The 17280-nt window shown below is 45.7% G+C and overlaps 1 protein-coding gene across 2 annotated transcripts in view; it reads left to right on the top strand.

The window, feature by feature from the left end:
- CHN2 (chimerin 2) overlaps positions 1-17280 on the top strand; it is a 411135-nt gene that overhangs the window by 360802 nt on the left and 33053 nt on the right. The window lies entirely within an intron of this gene.

The following is a 17280-nucleotide window of genomic DNA, read 5'->3' on the forward strand; positions in this document are numbered from 1 at the left end:
TTCACTGAAAAAAAATACATACATAAAATGTGACCTAAATGCCAGGTTCTCTTATTATAAATTACCATATCTCTTCATAAGAACAAATGTATCTGTTGATTCAGTTCTTGGGTGTCATACTATTCTTACAGGAGTTTATCACATTTTTAAAATTGATGACCTATCCTTCGGAATACATCATTAGTGTTAGATCGATGGACTCCTGACACCTCTGCGATCAGCTGATCGGGGGGACTGTGGCATTCCTAGAATGGGATAAAGCTGAAATATTAAGTAATGCCATGGAGGAGGGTAATTAATAAAGGAGCCCTTTCAAATAACTAATTGGTGAGGGTGCCAAGAGTCACACTATCACCAATCAGGCCATCAATTCATAACACTTGATAACCACTTTAAATAATAAGTCTGTGGCTGACATTTTGTCTATTATTATAGAACTACCATAGAAGTGCATGATCTCCCTACTGTACTGTACCTTTATTTACAGCTGCCAATTTTATAAGGAGGCATGCAAAATCTTTTTTATGTCTAATTCTGTACAAATCTGACATAAAAACAAATTTTTATATATTCCATTTTATCCTGTATGTACAGAGGTATCTGTTGATCAATACATCTGTTAGATCTACAGGTTGTATGCGTGTAGTAAGCAGATTGCACTCAGTTGTAGTCTGCAATCTTTATTCCTTCATTCATAATCAGGACCCCTGATACGTAGCTTTGTAACCTGTTCAAAGTTTCAGTTTTTTGTCTTGTGGGAGTGTCATTCCCAGTAATATAGGCTGGACGTGAGCTCTGTATGTAATGGCTTATATATCAGCATAGCTTCTATCCTCCACTTATTTCCTCTTTATGTGTTCTCCTCCTTTTCTATAAGCTGTTTGTTTTCTCTGCCCTTCATGAGATTGTCGATGTTACTCCTCTCTGGGCATATGTGTACAATACCTTCGCTGCTGATATCTCTAACACTGAAAGAAGGGAAGAGTAGAGCAGAGGCTCTGATGGATTTGTATTAGTTTTGCAGATCATTTATTTCGATAAAGGAATTATAGGCACTCAGTCGCAGCATAATGGAAAAACAAAATACATTTTAAGTAGGACTATTACAAAAGTTGATTGGTCTATAGTATGGTGGCAGTATCTGAGAACTGCAGCTCAGCGCCTTCTCAGTTCAGTGAATGCTAAGCAATAAGTCTGAAAAAATAGGCATTAGGCCTTACACAGTGAATGGAGATGGGCACCAGAGCTGAAAACAACTGATCGGTGGCGGTAATAGTGGTCAAACCTCCACCGGTCTGATATCGATGATCTGTTCTAAGTTGCAGAAGGATAGGTCATCAGCATCATAAGGCTAGATAATCCCTTTAACTTTTCACTTAGAAAACAATGCATACAATTTGGTTAAAAGTTGTACATAGATAGCCTTTAAGTGTGGTTTAATATGTTGCTTCTGTTTGACGCCTTTTTGTTGGTGTCATAGGCTTTCGTATATATCTATTTTGGCTCCTGAATGAATTTTTGGCACTTGTAGTGGAGAATGTTGCCTTTTTTGTAGTTGGAAGGTTGTTGGTCTCCTCAGCCAACTTTGTTGCATGCCGTCCTATGCAGTTTCTCCAACCCATATGTCTCTCCGGTTCACACCATTGCTGAATCCCTCTTTGGTTGCAGGCTTTTTAATGTTTTTTTTCCTTTCTTAACAAGGGAGTGCGGTGCCGCCACTTTGATATTGCGACTATCGTATTATTTAAAAGGTGCATAGCTTTTCAGCAAAGTTCCCTGCTCTGATGGGTAGCTTCCCAACAGTAAAGGTGAAACGTGCAATGCTGCCGATAGTGGAGGCTGTGCGGCATACTCCTGCAATGAAATCATGTTGGAATTCATAGTTGTATCCAAACTTATAAATGTCCTTCTTTGGTTTTTGTATAAAAGTCTCCACTTTTTACTTCTTCGTCTGCTGACATGTTCTAGACAGTTTATGAATCAACACATACATATATGAAAATAAAAGGAAACGAGGTATATTTGGCTGCAAAGAATCACATAACACAACTCAACCGAGATGCGATGTGGTGCCAACTCTGATTATCTTCAAACTTCTGTGCCAGGCTTGCCAGACATATACCCGTGTCTACTGCTTTATTCTACATTTTCTATAAATTGTTAATTCGTCCGGAAATAAGTTGCCAAAAGCCAACTATTTCCTAAATAATCAGTCATAGAGATCTAAGTTATGGAGCGTACATGTCTTCTCGGAGTATTAGACATAAAATATAAGTTGGCTTACAGTTAAGTGTTATTTATAGTGTATGTGTGCATAATTCAGTGCTTGTCCTAGCTGAAGATATCTGAGGTGAAGGCTGTGGTCATGGGTGGGATGTTTCCTAATACAAAGCGGATTTATAAAGCAGTCATTTCATTTGGAGACTTTGTGCTATTTTCCTGCAGAAAACCTAAGATACTACAGTTTCAGTAGCATGAAGTTGCCACAGATCTGCTTTGATTTCCTCCCATGGGAAATAGTTATGTCATTTAAAGGGTTTTCCCATGAACAAAGTTAATTTTAATCAACATTTTAATCAATAGATCTCGGAATAATAATAATTTCCACAATTGGATGTGTTTAAATAAAATGTTCCTGTGCTGAGATAATCTTATAAATGTGCCCCTGCTGTGTACTGTGTAATGGCTGTATCTGACCTTACAGGAACATGGTCTGATCACACCACAGCTCCTGGGCAGGGGAGGAAGCAAATGAGAATACAGACAGGACAGCATGGGATGGCAAATGATTCTTTTTTTGAAGTAAAACTTTGTTTAAAAACAGGCAGTAAAATGTGTTACCTCACAAAAAGAAGCAGCTGTGTCCTGTCTGTATACTCTCTTGCTTCCTCCCCTGGCCAGGAGCTGTGGTATAACCAGACCATATTCCTGTACGGTCAGATATGGCCATTACACAGTACACAGCAGGGGCACATTTATAAGATTATCACGGTAAAGGAACATTTTTTTAAACACATCCAATTGTGGAAATTATTATTATTTCAAATTCTATTAGTTCTATTAATTGAAATGTACGGTACTTTGTTCATGGAAAACCCCTTTAAGGAAGAGCTTGTTGGTCCCGTCCTATCAAAAAATAATTTGATACAGCAATCGCAGTAGGATGTAAGTCTCACTAAAAAATCAATTTATACAATAACCAACATGGAAGACTTAATATTGACTTGTCACTTTCCATTAATATGTAATTATTTTACCTAGCCTAACCTGAATCTGGAGTAGTTATTTTTTTGTTCCTGTACCTCTGTATTCCTGAGATATGCCCCCTCTTCCTTGTATATAAAACTAGTCTTATTAGATAATGAATATTCCCAAAGAGAAGAGTTGAGGACCATACCCGCTTGGCTAACAAGACCAGATTTACATATAAGTCACAGGGGCCATGTCTCATGAACAAAAAGGTGCAGGAACAAGAAAAAAAGAACAGATTCAGGAGAACACCGGAATTTACACCTGGTATAAAATACATGCTTATGGCAAGTGACAGGTCCTCTTTAACGGCACTCAGTTATACAGGTGTGACCAATGTAACATTTTTCATTCCAGCAAGGAAGAGGTTAACTACTCATATATCAGCAGGACCTCAATGTAAGATGATCTGGTCTTGGCATTACTCTCACAGTTTGGAGTTCTAAGCATAATAAGGCTAAACTCCAACCTCCTCAGGTCAGACCTGACCCCAGGTCACCTAATCACGCTACAATGGATACAGACATCTTTTCAACAGGACATACAAGTATGTGACCCAAGATGCTCACATATCCAGATTTTAAAGTAGAAGAGCTATGATTTATTGACGATAAAGCGCAGTACACGGCAGCAGCCACTAAGCAATGTATGGGGCTGCTGAGCTCCCATCCATACATAGCTTAGGTATGGCTGCTGAGCTCCCATCCATACATAGCTCAGTTATGGCTGCTGAGCTCCCATCCATACATAGCTCAGTTATGGCTGCTGCAGAGTGGCTTTCAGCTAATCGATGGGGAAGCCAATTGTCAGACCCCACTGATCTCATTTCATCCTGGACAACTCCTTTAAGCTATACCAAGTCACGTATAAGTGTCAAGATGCAGAAAACTGTAACTAAATGCATAGCACAGCAAAAGCCACTGAACATGTAAAGTTAGGTGTCGATTTCCACTTTTGTGCACCATGAGTTCTCGCTGCATTGTGCTGTCTGTGTGTGTTCGATTAATAAATGCTTCAAATGTACTGAGTATATAGGGGACATACTGCTATGTATACAGAGAATCTGAATTCAGAAAAATAATGTTGTAAGTATTTATACTGTTCAGCTGATTGCAGTTACCATACTTTTCTTTGTTGGTTAATTGTTATAGACTTGTAGTGGAATAATATTTTTTAGGCTGCATTCACATGTTAAAAAAAAAAAATACAAAAATTGAGCTTGAGTTGGTACACATGCAGAAGTTAAATGCATGTTCACATTGGCCACAAAACATTAAAACCTACAAGAGAAAAAAGTAAGCAAAAACCCTGATGTAACTAAGTAAAAAAGCAAAAGTGCATTTAAATAACAGAGTTTTTAGTAATACTGTTTTTGAATAAAAAAAAATAGCACAAAAGCCATCCCACCGTGTCAAGATAACACTGATCGGGACAGTCCTACATACACTGTCTAATATTAAAACCTTACCATGTGTCAATATTGACCTCAGTGTGAATAAGGGCAGACAAAAGGACTGGGCCCAACCAGGGAACATCAGACTGGGTAAGCCTTAAGGCCCCGTCTCACATAGCGATTTACCAACGATCACGACCAGCGATATGACCTGGCCGTGATCGTTGGTAAGTCGCTGTGTGGTCGCTGGGGAGCTGTCACACAGACAGCTCTCTCCAGCGACCAACGATCAGGGGAACGACTTCGGCATCGTTGAAACTGTCTTCAACGATGCCGAAGTCCCCCTGCAGCACCCGGGTAACCAGGGTAAACATCGGGTTACTAAGCGCAGGGCCGCGCTTAGTAACCCGATGTTTACCCTGGTTACCAAAAAAAACAAACAGTACATACTCGCCTTCTGATGTCCGTCAGGTCCCTTGCCGTCTGCTTCCTGCTCTCTGACTGAGCCGCCGTACAGCGAGAGCAGAGCGCAGCGGTGACGTCACTGCTGTGCTCTCACTTCTCACTGTACGGCCGGGAGTCAGTGAGAGCAGGAAGCAGACGGCAAGGGACCTGACGGACATCAGAAGGCGAGTATGTACTGTTTGTTTTTTTTGGTAACCAGGGTAAACATCGGGTTACTAAGCGCGGCCCTGCGCTTAGTAACCCGATGTTTACCCTGGTTACCAGTGAAGACATCGCTGGATCGGTGTCACACACACCGATTCAGCGATGTCAGCGGGGCCTCAACGACCAAAAAAAGGTCCAGGCCATTCCGACACGACCAGCGATCTCGCAGCAGGGGCCTGATCGCTGGTACGTGTCACACATAGCGAGATCGCTATGGAGGTCGCTGTTGCGTCACAAAACTAGTGACTCAGCAGCGATCTCGCTAGCGATCTCGCTATGTGAGACGGGGGCTTTATATACAGTCTGTAGCTCAGAAACAGGGAGGCCACACCCTGGCTAGCACAGAATGCAACAATACAAAGAAAAAAAACATAAAAATTGAGCTTGAGTTGGTACACATGCAGAAGGTAAACGCATGTTCACATTGGCCACAAAACATTAAAACCTACAAGAGAAAAAAGTAAGCAAAAACCCTGATGTAACTAAGTAAAAAAGCAAAAGTGCATTTCAATAACAGAGTTTTTAGTAATACTGTTTTTTTTATCAAAAAATAGCACACATGTTGCTGCCAAGATAAGTTTTTTGCCAATTTTCAAATATTGCAGCAGAAATCATAGCAGTGTTAGGTGAGAATGCCAAGCTCTAAACTGCTGTCTACTAGTATGTATATGTATATATATATGTGTTAGGTGTCCAGTTTCCGCCGCTGCACAGGGGGAATCTCAAGCCACCTCCGCTGCAGTCTCCCATTCTTCTTCAGCCGCAGTGGAGCCTGCTCAGCAGAGACGTCGGTTCCAGCGTCTGGCTCAGTCAGATACTGTGCAATTGGTTACTGCTGATCTTCCGGGCTCAGCCATTGTAACCAACACTGTTCAGCGACGAGCAGACTCTCCTGGGTCTAAGTCCTGCTTTTCCGCTACTGAGCATGCCAAAGGGACGACCTCTCATTGGTCGGCTGTATAGCCACTAGAATTCCGGCACCTCCGGAGAGGAGTTTGTGTGTGTGAATATAGGGCTGGCATATAGCCACTAGAATTCCGGCACCTTCGGAGAGGAGTTGTTTGTGTGCTGTTGCTGATTGAACGACCACTGTATGCTACCTTCTCCTTTAGTGAGCTGTGATCCTCTGTGAGGATAACAGAGCACAGCGTTACCTTTAATCCCGGCGACTCTGTGAAGCAACAGGGTTCGCTCCTACACAGACCGGGTGACAGAACCCATGTCTATTCAGGCGTAGTACCGCCATATAGTGCCGCGATCTACTAGCAGCAGGTTCCACTCCTGCACGGTGGACCCCAGCCTGCAAATGCACCTATACTATCTCCATATTTACTCGGTGCTTTCCGCCAGACCTAACAGAATACTAGCGCCAGGGTCTGGCTAGTAATTGCGGACGAACAGCGACTGCAGCGGTACATCCAGCAGGTGAAGGGCAGTTTGATGGCTCTCGAGCGCACAACCTCAGCTGTGGAAGTTACCTCAGTAGCTGTTCAGGCTGCTAGCATGGCTGCAGTTAGTTTGTCCACTGCCACCTCTGTTCCGATATTATCCCACCTCCCACTGCCAGATAGGTACTCTGGCGATAGCAAGTCATGCAGGGGATTCATGAACCAGTGTGCGATACACCTTGAGCTCCTGGCTGCACATTTCCCCTCAGAGCGGGCTAAAGTGGGATTCATTATATCCCTCTTGTTGGACAGGGCGTTGGAGTGGGCTACCCCGCTGTGGGAGCGTGACGATCATGTGGTGCAGAGTGCTCTCCGGTTCCTGAGCACTCTGAAACAGGTCTTTGTGGGACCTCAAGTCACTCATGATACGGCGCTCCAACTGCTGGCACTGACACAGGGCTCATCGTTGGTCAGCCATTTTTCCGTCCACTTCTGGACTTTAGCATCTGAGCTGGAGTGGCTGGATAAAGCCCTCATCCCTGTATTTTGGAGGGGGCTGGCTGACCATGTAAAGGACTCCTTGGCAACTAGGGAGATTCCCGCCACACTGGAGGAGCTAATAGCTGTTTTAACTCGCATCGATCTTCGTTTTAACGAGCGAAAGCTGAAGCGAGTCCAGTGTAGGCAGAGGTTTCGGCTGGCTCACACCTTCGCCATACCTCTGGAATCTCCGTTTCAGGCGTCCGAGCCACATGAGGCCAAGGAGGTTTCACGAGCGGGATCTAAGTCCCGGACCTCTCCTGCACTCAAGGTCTGTCATGTCTGCCGGCGGTCAGGACATCTTGCCTCCAGATGTTCCCAGCAGTCGGGAAAATGTCAGAGTCTAGTGGATGTAGGAGATGGTACACTAGACATGGCGACATTTTCCTCTAAACTGTCATTCAAAGGGACAATCCCTTTAGGCCCAACCGCTCTTACAGTCGAGCTTTGTGTGGATTCCGGCGCGGAGGGGAATTTTATGTCTTCTGCCTTCGCCCAACGCCACGCAATACCACCGGTGATGCTCGCCAAGCCGGTGACTGTACGAGTGGTGAATGGGTCGACTCTGCCCTCACAGATAACACACCAGACCATCCCATTTACTTTGTCCATATCTCCATCCCATCAGGAGATTATCTCCCTGCTAGTCATTCCCAAGAGAATTGATGAGGTCCTGTTAGGGATACCATGGCTACGCTACCATTCTCCTCATATAGAGAGGTCCTCTGGGAGAATTCTGGGATGGAGTGAGTCTTGTGAAGGTAGATGTATTAGGTGCGTTCAGGTTGCTACAACTGAAGTACCTGCAGATCTTTCCTCTCTCCCCAAGCACTATTGGCCCTACGCAGACGTGTTTTCCAAGAGGGCTGCGGAGACCCTTCCGCCCCACCGCCCCTATGACTGTCCTATTGATCTCTTGCCTGGTGCAGAGCCTCCCCGGGTTCGAGTCTATCCCCGTTCTCTCCCGGAGATGGAGGCAATGACCCAATGCATTCAGGAGAATCTGGCAAGAGGATTCATTAGGAAGTCAGTGTCACCTGCAGGGGCGGGGTTCTTCTTCGTGCAGAAGAAGAACGGAGAATTACATCCATGCATAGATTACAGGGGTCTTAACGCCATCACCGTTAAGAACAAATACCCTCTGCCTCTGATATTAGAGCTATTCGACAGGTTGCGGGGAGCAAGGGTATTTACTAAACTAGATCTGCAGGGTGCTTACAACCTGATTCGCATCCGTGAGGGGGACGAATGGAAGACAGCATTTAACATTAGGGCCGGGCACTATGAATACCTGGTGATGCCCTTCGGGCTCTGTAATACCCCTGCCGTTTTCCAAGACTTTGTGAATTACCGTATATACTCGAGTATAAGCCGACCCGAGTATAAGCCGACCCCCCTAATTTTGCCACAAAAAACTGGGAAAACTTATTGACTCGAGTATAAGCCTAGGGTGGAAACTACAGCAGCAACCGGTGAATTTCAAAAATAAAAATAGATGCTCCATACCGTTCATTATTGCCCCAAAGGAGGTTCCATATAAAGCTGTGCCATATATAATGCTCCATACCGTTGATTATTGCCCCATAGATGCTCCATATATAGCTGTGCCATATAGAATGCTCTGCACCGTTCATTATGGCCCCATAGATGCTCCTTATAAAGCTGTGCCATATATAATGCTCTGCACCATTCATTATGGCCCCATAGATGCCCCATATACAATGCTCTGCACCGTTCATTATGGCCCCATAGATGCTCCATATAAAGCAGTGCCATATATGCTCTGCACTGTTCATTATGGCCCCATAGATGCTCCTTATTAAGCTGTGCCTTATATGCTCTGCACTGTTCATTATTGCCCCGTAGATGCTCCTTATAAAGCAGTGCCATATATGCTCTGCACTGTTCATTATTGCCCCATAGATGCTCCTTATTAAGCTGTGCCATATATGCTCTGCACTGTTCATTGTTGCCCCATAGATGTGCCACATAAATCTGTGCCATATATAATGCTCTGCACCGTTGCTCCATAGATGTGCCATATAAATCTGTGCCATATATAGTGCTCTGCACCTTTGCCCCATAGATGTGCCATATAAATCTGTGCCATATATAGTGCTCTGCACCGTTGCCCCATAGATGTGCCATATAAATCTGTGCCATATATAATGCTCTGCACCGTTGCCCCATAGATGTGCCATATAAATCTGTGCCATATATAATGCTCTGCACCGTTGCCCCATAGATGTGCCATATAAATCTGTGCCATATATAGTGCTCTGCACCGTTGCCCCATAGATGTGCCATATAAATCTGTGCCATATATAATGCTCTGCACCGTTGCCCCATAGATGTGCCATATAAATCTGTGCCATATATAATGCTCTGCACCGTTGCCCCATAGATACTCCATATAAATCTGTGCCATATATAACGCTGCTGCTGCAATAAAAAAAAACCAAACACATACTCACCTCTCTTGCTTGCAGCTCCTCAGCGTCCCGTCCCGGCGTCTCTCCGCACTGACTGATCAGGCAGAGGGCGGCGCGCACACTATATGCGTCATCGCGCCCTCTGACCTGAACAGTCAGAACAAGAGGACGTGAAGACAGAGCGGCGCCCGGCGTGTGGAACGTGGACAGGTGAATATAAAATACTCACCTAGTCCCGGCGATCCTGGCGCTCCCCCTGCCTGTCACACTGTCTTCGGGTGCCGCAGCTCTTCCTCTATCAGCGGTCACCGGCACCGCTGATTAGAGAAATGAATTTGCGGCTCCACCCCTATGGGAGTGGAGTCCATAATCATTTCTCTAATGAGCGGTCCCACGTGACCGCTGAACAGGGGAAGAGCTGCGGCACCCGAAGACAGTGTGACAGGCAGGGGGAGCGTCAGGATCGCCGGGACTAGGTGAGTATGCCTCAGCGCCCCCTCACCCGCCGACCCCACCGCCGACCGTGACTCGAGTATAAGCCGAGAGGGGCACTTTCAGCCCAAAAATTTGGGCTGAAAATCTCGGCTTATACTCGAGTATATACGGTATATCTTCCGGGATCCACCTCAGTCATAGTCTATCTGAATGATATTCTCATCTACTCTCCAGATATAGACTCCCACCGGAGAGATATTTGCAGTCTTCGACCTCCTACGGGCAAACTCCCTCTACGCCAAGTTGGAGAAGTGTGTGTTTGAGCAGGAGTCCTTGCCTTTCCTTGGCTATATCATCTCCACCCAGGGATTGGCTATGGATCCTGCCAAGCTACAGGCTGTGATGGACTGGCAGGAACCCCATTCTCTCAAAGCAGTGCAGCGCTTTATGGAGTTCATTACTTACTATCGCCAGTTCATTCCCCACTTCTCAACTTTGGTAGCTCCCTTGGTTGCCCTCACCAAAAAGGGAGCAAATCAAAATGTGGTCGGAGAAGGTTGCCAGAGCCTTTCTCTCAATTAAGTCACACTTCGCTAGCGCTCCCATTTTACATCGCCCTGATGTTGATAAACCTTTTATTATGGAGGTGGATGCCTCTTCCGTCGGTGCTGGAGCAGTCCTCTTCCAGAAGGATGCTCAAGGTCGGAAGCATCCTTGCTTCTTCTTCTCCAAGACCTTCACACCAGCGGAGAGGAATTATTCCATCGGGGACAGGGAGTTGCTAGCCATGAAGTTGGCTTTCTCGGAGTGGAGACACCTCCTGGAGGGGGCTCGCTTTCCCTTTCAAGTTTTCACCGACCACAAGAATTTGGTCTATATACAGACTGCCCAGTGGCTGAAATCTCGCCAGGCCAGATGGTCCCTGTTCTTCTCCCAGTTCCATTTCACTCTCCATTTTCTCTCCGGGGAGAAGAACATTCGTGCCGACGCTCTCTCCCACTCCGTAGTGTCATCAGCGGAGGAGGAGGAACCTCGGCTTATTATCCCTTCTGAGAGTCTGAGGACCGTGGCTCCGGTTTCGCTAGAGTCTGTGCCCCCGGGCAAGACTTTCGTGCCATCGAATTTGCGAACGGAGGTTCTCTCTTGGGCTCACTCTTCCAGGGTGGGTGGACACTTTAGGACCAAAAGGACATCTGAGCTTCTGGCGAGGACGTATTGGTGGCCGCATATGGCCCGTGAAGTTGGAGACTATATTCGGGCGTGTGTCTCCTGCGCCAAGAATAAGTCCCCTCGACAACGGCCAGCTGGGTTACTTTACCCCCTGCCGGTAGCAGACAAGCCCTGGGAGATGGTCGGGATGGACTTTGTGGTGGGCTTACACAAGTCCCGTGTCTGCACCATCATTTGGGTAATCACCGACCATTTTTCTAAAATGGTGCACTTGGTACCTCTTCCACGGCTACCTTCTGCACGGGCCTTGGCAGCATTGTTTTTTTAAACACATTTTCCACCTACACGGTATGCCGGACAAAATTGTCAGTGACCAGGGTCCCCAGTTTGCCTGTCGGTTCTGGAGAGAACTCTGTCGTCTACTCAGCATCGAGCTGAATCTCTCATACATCCCGAGACGAATGGGTTGGTAGAGAGGGCCAACCAGACCTTGGTCACATATCTGCGACATTTTGTTTCTGCTAGGCAGGATGACTGGGCATCCTTGCTACCGTGGGCGGATTTTGCGCTAAACAACGCCGTAGCCGACTCCACTGGACAGACCCTATTCCTCCTTAACTACGGCCAGAATCCGCGGGTTCCTGTGCCTATGCCTGTGTCTTCCGCCAATTCCAGGGTGGCAGACTGGGCTGTGGAGGCACGTGACATTTGGGCTTCCAAGGAGAGAATGAGGTCCTCCGCCGATGCACATCGGCGCCCCGCTCCGACCTTTGCTCCTGGCGACTTAGTGTGGCTCTCCGCTCGTAACATCCGGCTGCGACTTGAGTCCACTAAGTTTGCACCTCACTACTTGGGTCCCTTCAAGGTCCTGGAACAGGTTAACCCTGTGGTCTACCATCTGGCCCTTCCTCCACGCCTAGGTATCACCGACACCTTTCATGTGTCTCTTCTTAAGCCCATTCACATGTCCCGGTTTTCTGAGTCATCTGCCGGGACATCGGGTTCATCTACGAATTATTTTGAGGTGAATGCTATCTTGGGGTGTAAGGTGGTACACGGCAAGAAATTTTATTTGGTGGATTGGAAGGACTATGGCCCAGAGGACAGGTCCTGGGAGCCTGCTGAGCACACTCGGGCTCCGCAACTCATTGCTGCTTTCGAGCGTAGTGAGGCCCAAGGAGGGGGGGCAATGTTAGGTGTCGAGTTCCCGCCGCTGAACAGGGGGAATCTCGAGCCACCTCCGCTGCGGTCTCACATTCTTCTTCAGCCACAGTGGATCCTGCTCAGCAGAGACGTCGGTCCCAGCGTCTGGCTCAGTCAGATACTGTGCGCTTGGTTACTGCTGATCTTCCGGGCTCAGCCATTGTAACCAGCACTGTTCAGCGGCGAGCAGATGCTCCTGGGACTAAGTCTTGCTTTTCCGCTACTGAGCATGCCCAAGGGACGACCTCTCATTGGAGGTCGGGGGTCACATGCTGAGGTCCTGAAGCAGTTCCTATTGGACCACTAGGAAGGTCCTGGAGAGCTTTCTCTATAAAAGGTTTGCATGGCCGCACGGCCATGCGCTAGTATCAACTTATGTTCATGAGCGTATGAGCTTAGCTACTTGGTGGTCTGTGTCAGCATGTGCTCAGGGTCGGCTGTATAGCCACTAGAATTCCGGCACCTCCAGAGAGGAGTTTGTGTGTGTGAATTTAGGGCTGGCATATAGCCACTAGAATTCCGGCACCTCCGGAGAGTTGTTTGTGTGATGTTGCTGATTGAACGACCACTGTATACTCCCTTCTCCGTTAGCGAGCTATGATCCTCTCTGAGGTTAACAGAGCACAGCGTTACCTTTAATCCCAGCGACTCTGTGAAGCAACAGGGTTCGCTCCTATACAGACCGGGTGATGGAACCCGTGTCTATTCAGGCGTAGTACCGCCATATAGTGCCGCCATCTACTAGCAGCAGGTTCCACTCCTGCACGGTGGACCCCGGGCTGCAAACGCACCTATACTATCTCCATATTTACTCTGTGCATTCCGCCAGCTCTAACAATATGTATAATCACAATTGCATTTCCTTCAGTGTGGTAATTAGGGACATTAGGCTCAGGAATGTATGGTATTTAATTGAATTATTAAAAAAATGTAATGTTAATCCACAGGAAGAGATTTTGTTATTTATCGAAACTAATCGCCATTTATCAAAAGCCTATTATGATTATAGCACAATTATGCATTATTATCCTGTACCGTAGCTGTCATAAAACCTGTTACAACTGCTCTATTTACAAAGATGTTGTTAAGACTTGAAATCTCTATCCACCCTGGTTACTGTTAATAGAAATATACAGTTATATGCAGTACTGAGACCATGTGTATATATATATATATATGTACAGTATATATATATATATATATATATATATATATATATATATATATATATATATATAGTGAGATAGCGATCACTGAAACTGTTGGGGGACACTCACTTGGCAGCACGATTAAGGCACACAGGAACGATTTTTCCACTAAGGCCGGGTTCACACTTGTGAGTTCAATGCGAGAAACTCGCGCATCAAGTTCCGGCACTATCGTCGGCACTCGGGACCGGAGTTTGCTGCTGCCTGTATTTCTATGCAGCCGTACGCTCCAGTCCCGAGTGCCGGCGGCAGTGCCGGGACTTGATGTGAGAAACTCGCGCGAGTTTCTCGCATTGAACTCGCAAGTATGACCCCAGCCTTAAACAGTCTATTTGGTTTATTTACACAGCATAAACCACATAAAGTATAGTCCATTTCATTACATCAAGGGAACCTGTTATGACCACTAGTCTGTTCCAATAGCAGATACACTTGTCTGCCTTTACAACCCCCTCTTCCGAGGTTACCTTCCAGGAGCTCTGCTCCACACGCCGACGTCTTGTCAGTCTTACTGGGATCACTGACCCGTACTCTGACTTGCTCGACACCTCCAAACTGTGAGTTCCAGACTCTCAGAAGGACGGTAGCTTCCCCAACTTAGACAGCTGTCTCGGACTCCGCAAGTACATGTCCTCCTACGTGTACTATCCAGGAAATGTGTCCTTCCAGGACCTTCCAACACAGGGACCATGTGACCGAACAACAGTCTCATTATATCCCATGAGACACACCCATTGATGGGAGGTAGGTGGTCAGCCAGACCCTCCCAGCTCTCCGACTAACATGCAAGCCCAGCCCCTTATAAACTAAGGTTCGTGGAACTACAGGTTCCAGAGCAACATTCCAGGCCTACAGCACAGAGGACCTCCGCCTCTGCGACACATACCGACCATTCACAATAATGCCGGTCACTGTCTTACAATATATCGCTCTCTCTCTCTATATATATATATATATATATATATACAGTGCCTACAAGTAGTATTCAACCCCCTGCAGATTTAGCAGGTTTAATAAGATGCAAATAAGTTAGAGCCTTCAAACTTCAAACAAGAGCAGGATTTATTAACAGATGCATAAATCTTACAAACCAAAAAGTTTTGTTGCTCAGTTAAATTTTTATAAATTTTAAACATAAAAGTGTGGGTCAATTATTATTCAACCCCTAGGTTTAATATTTTGTAAAATAACCTTTGTTTGCAATTACAGCTAATAATCGTCTTTTATAAGACCTGATCAGGCCGGCACAGGTCTCTGGAGTTATCTTGGCCCACTCCTCCATGCAGATCTTCTCCAAGTTAGCTAGGTTCTTTGGGTGTCTCATGTGGACTTTAATCTTGCGCTCCTTCCACAAGTTTTCAATTGGGTTAAGATCAGGAGACTGACTAGGCCACTGCAACACCTTGATTTTTTGCCTCTTGAACCAGGCCTTGGTTTTCTTGGCTGTGTGCTTTGGGTCGTTGTCTTGTTGGAAGATGAAATGACGACCCATCTTAAGATCCTTGATGGAGGAGCGGAGGTTCTTGGCCAAAATCTCCAGGTAGGCCGTGCTATCCATCTTCCCATGGATGCGGACCAGATGGCCAGGCCCCTTGGCTGAGAAACAGCCCCACAGCATGATGCTGCCACCACCATGCTTGACTGTAGGGATGGTATTCTTGGGGTCGTATGCAGTGACATCCAGTCTCCAAACGTCACGTGTGTGGTTGGCACCAAAGATCTCGAACTTGGTCTCATCAGACCAGAGAACCTTGAACCAGTCAGTCTGAGTCCTCCAAGTAATCATGAGCAAACTGTAGACGAGTCTTGACATGACGCTTTGAAAGTAAAGGTACCTTACTGGCTCGTCTGGAACGGAGACCATTGCGGTAGAGTACGTTACTTATGGTATTGACGGAAACCAATGTCCCCACTGCCATGAGATCTTCCCGGAGCTCCTTCCTTGTTGTCCTTGGGTTAGCCTTGACTCTTCGGACAAGCCTGGCCTCGGCACGTGAGGAAACTTTCAAAGGCTGTCCAGGCCGTGGAAGGCTAACAGTAGTTCCATAAGCCTTCCACTGCCGGATGATGCTCCCAACAGTGGAGACAGGTAGGCCCAACTCCTTGGAAAGGGTTTTGTACCCCTTGCCAGCCTTGTGACCCTCCACGATCTTGTCTCTGATGGCCTTGGAATGCTCCTTTGTCTTTCCCATGTTGACCATGTATGAGTGCTGTTCACAAGTTTGGGGAGGGTCTTAAATAGTCAGAAAAGGCTGGAAAAAGAGATAATTAATCCAAACATGTGAAGCTCATTGTTCTTTGTGCCTGAACTACTTCTTAATACTTTAGGGGAACCAAACAGAATTCTGGTGGGTTGAGGGGTTGAATAATAAATGACCCTCTGAAAAAACTTTTCCCAATTTAAAAAAAAAAATAGACAAAGAAATAACATTCTTTTTTGCTGCATTGCATTTCACACTTCCAGGCTGATCTACAGTCCAAATGTCACAATGCCAAGTTAATTCCAAATGTGTAAACCTGCTAAATCTGCAGGGTGTTGAATACTACTTGTAGGCACTGTATATATATATACAGTATGTATCTATAATCATAATAGGCCTTTGGTAAATGGATATTGGTTTCAATAAATAACATAAACTCTTTCTGTGTATTAACATTAAACTTTTTGTAATATTTATAAGATGTGATTGAAAATAAAAGGAAAAATGAAGCAGCACTAAATCCATTAGATTTTGGCTGATTGTAAAATGTAGCCAAATTAAAAGGAAGGAAGCAGCACTTCCTTTTGATGTGCGCAAAGTTTAGTAGGTTTTTTCCAGGCCTAAAATTTGAGATTTTGACTCCAACAATGAGCATTTTTCAAATTATTCAATTTGCTCACATCAGAAGGAAGTGCTGCCTCTTGTGAAAATGACACTGAGAAACCTGAATTAAATGATTAAAGGGAACGCATTATCTGATTCATGCTACCCAAACCACAAACATGAGATACGTATGCCTGAGCCTTGGCTCATCATCTCCACTAAATGTGAGTTGTGACTCTTGATTAAAGTCGGCCACCACTGACACTGATTTGGCGTCCCTCAAATGTCTGAACACCACTTGTAAGATATGAATAGGGATTGAGGCCATATCATTCTTGTGTTTTTTTTAATATGAATGAGGTCATAATAATGTCACGAAAAGCTGCTTTGAGACATTGCGGTTGAAGTGAAGGAGTTCCAGACAGTTCTGCCCTTCCAGCCGCAACCAGGGCTGTGGAGTGGAAGTCGTGGAGTGGGAGTCATAGAGTGGGTGTCAGTGTCCATTTTGGCGGAGTGAGAAGTCAGGGAAATTGAGGACTCAGTCGGTGGTTTGACTTACCGACTCTACAGCCCTAGCCCCAACCATGGACATGATGGATGGACAGACTTCACCACAATATCTTGGAATCTTTCTTCACTCCACATGTGTTCATGATATCTCAATCCATTTTTATATTCATATCACGCTGTCTCAATTCTGCATCCATATTTCCTGAAGGTGCTTATATATTCATCTAGTAATGACGTTCTTAGTATGTGTTTATTCCACTAACGGCTTTGTCTCTGATT

The sequence above is a fragment of the Ranitomeya variabilis genome, chromosome 6, assembly GCF_051348905.1.
Source record: "Ranitomeya variabilis isolate aRanVar5 chromosome 6, aRanVar5.hap1, whole genome shotgun sequence".
Classification (NCBI taxonomy): Eukaryota; Metazoa; Chordata; class Amphibia; order Anura; family Dendrobatidae; genus Ranitomeya; species Ranitomeya variabilis.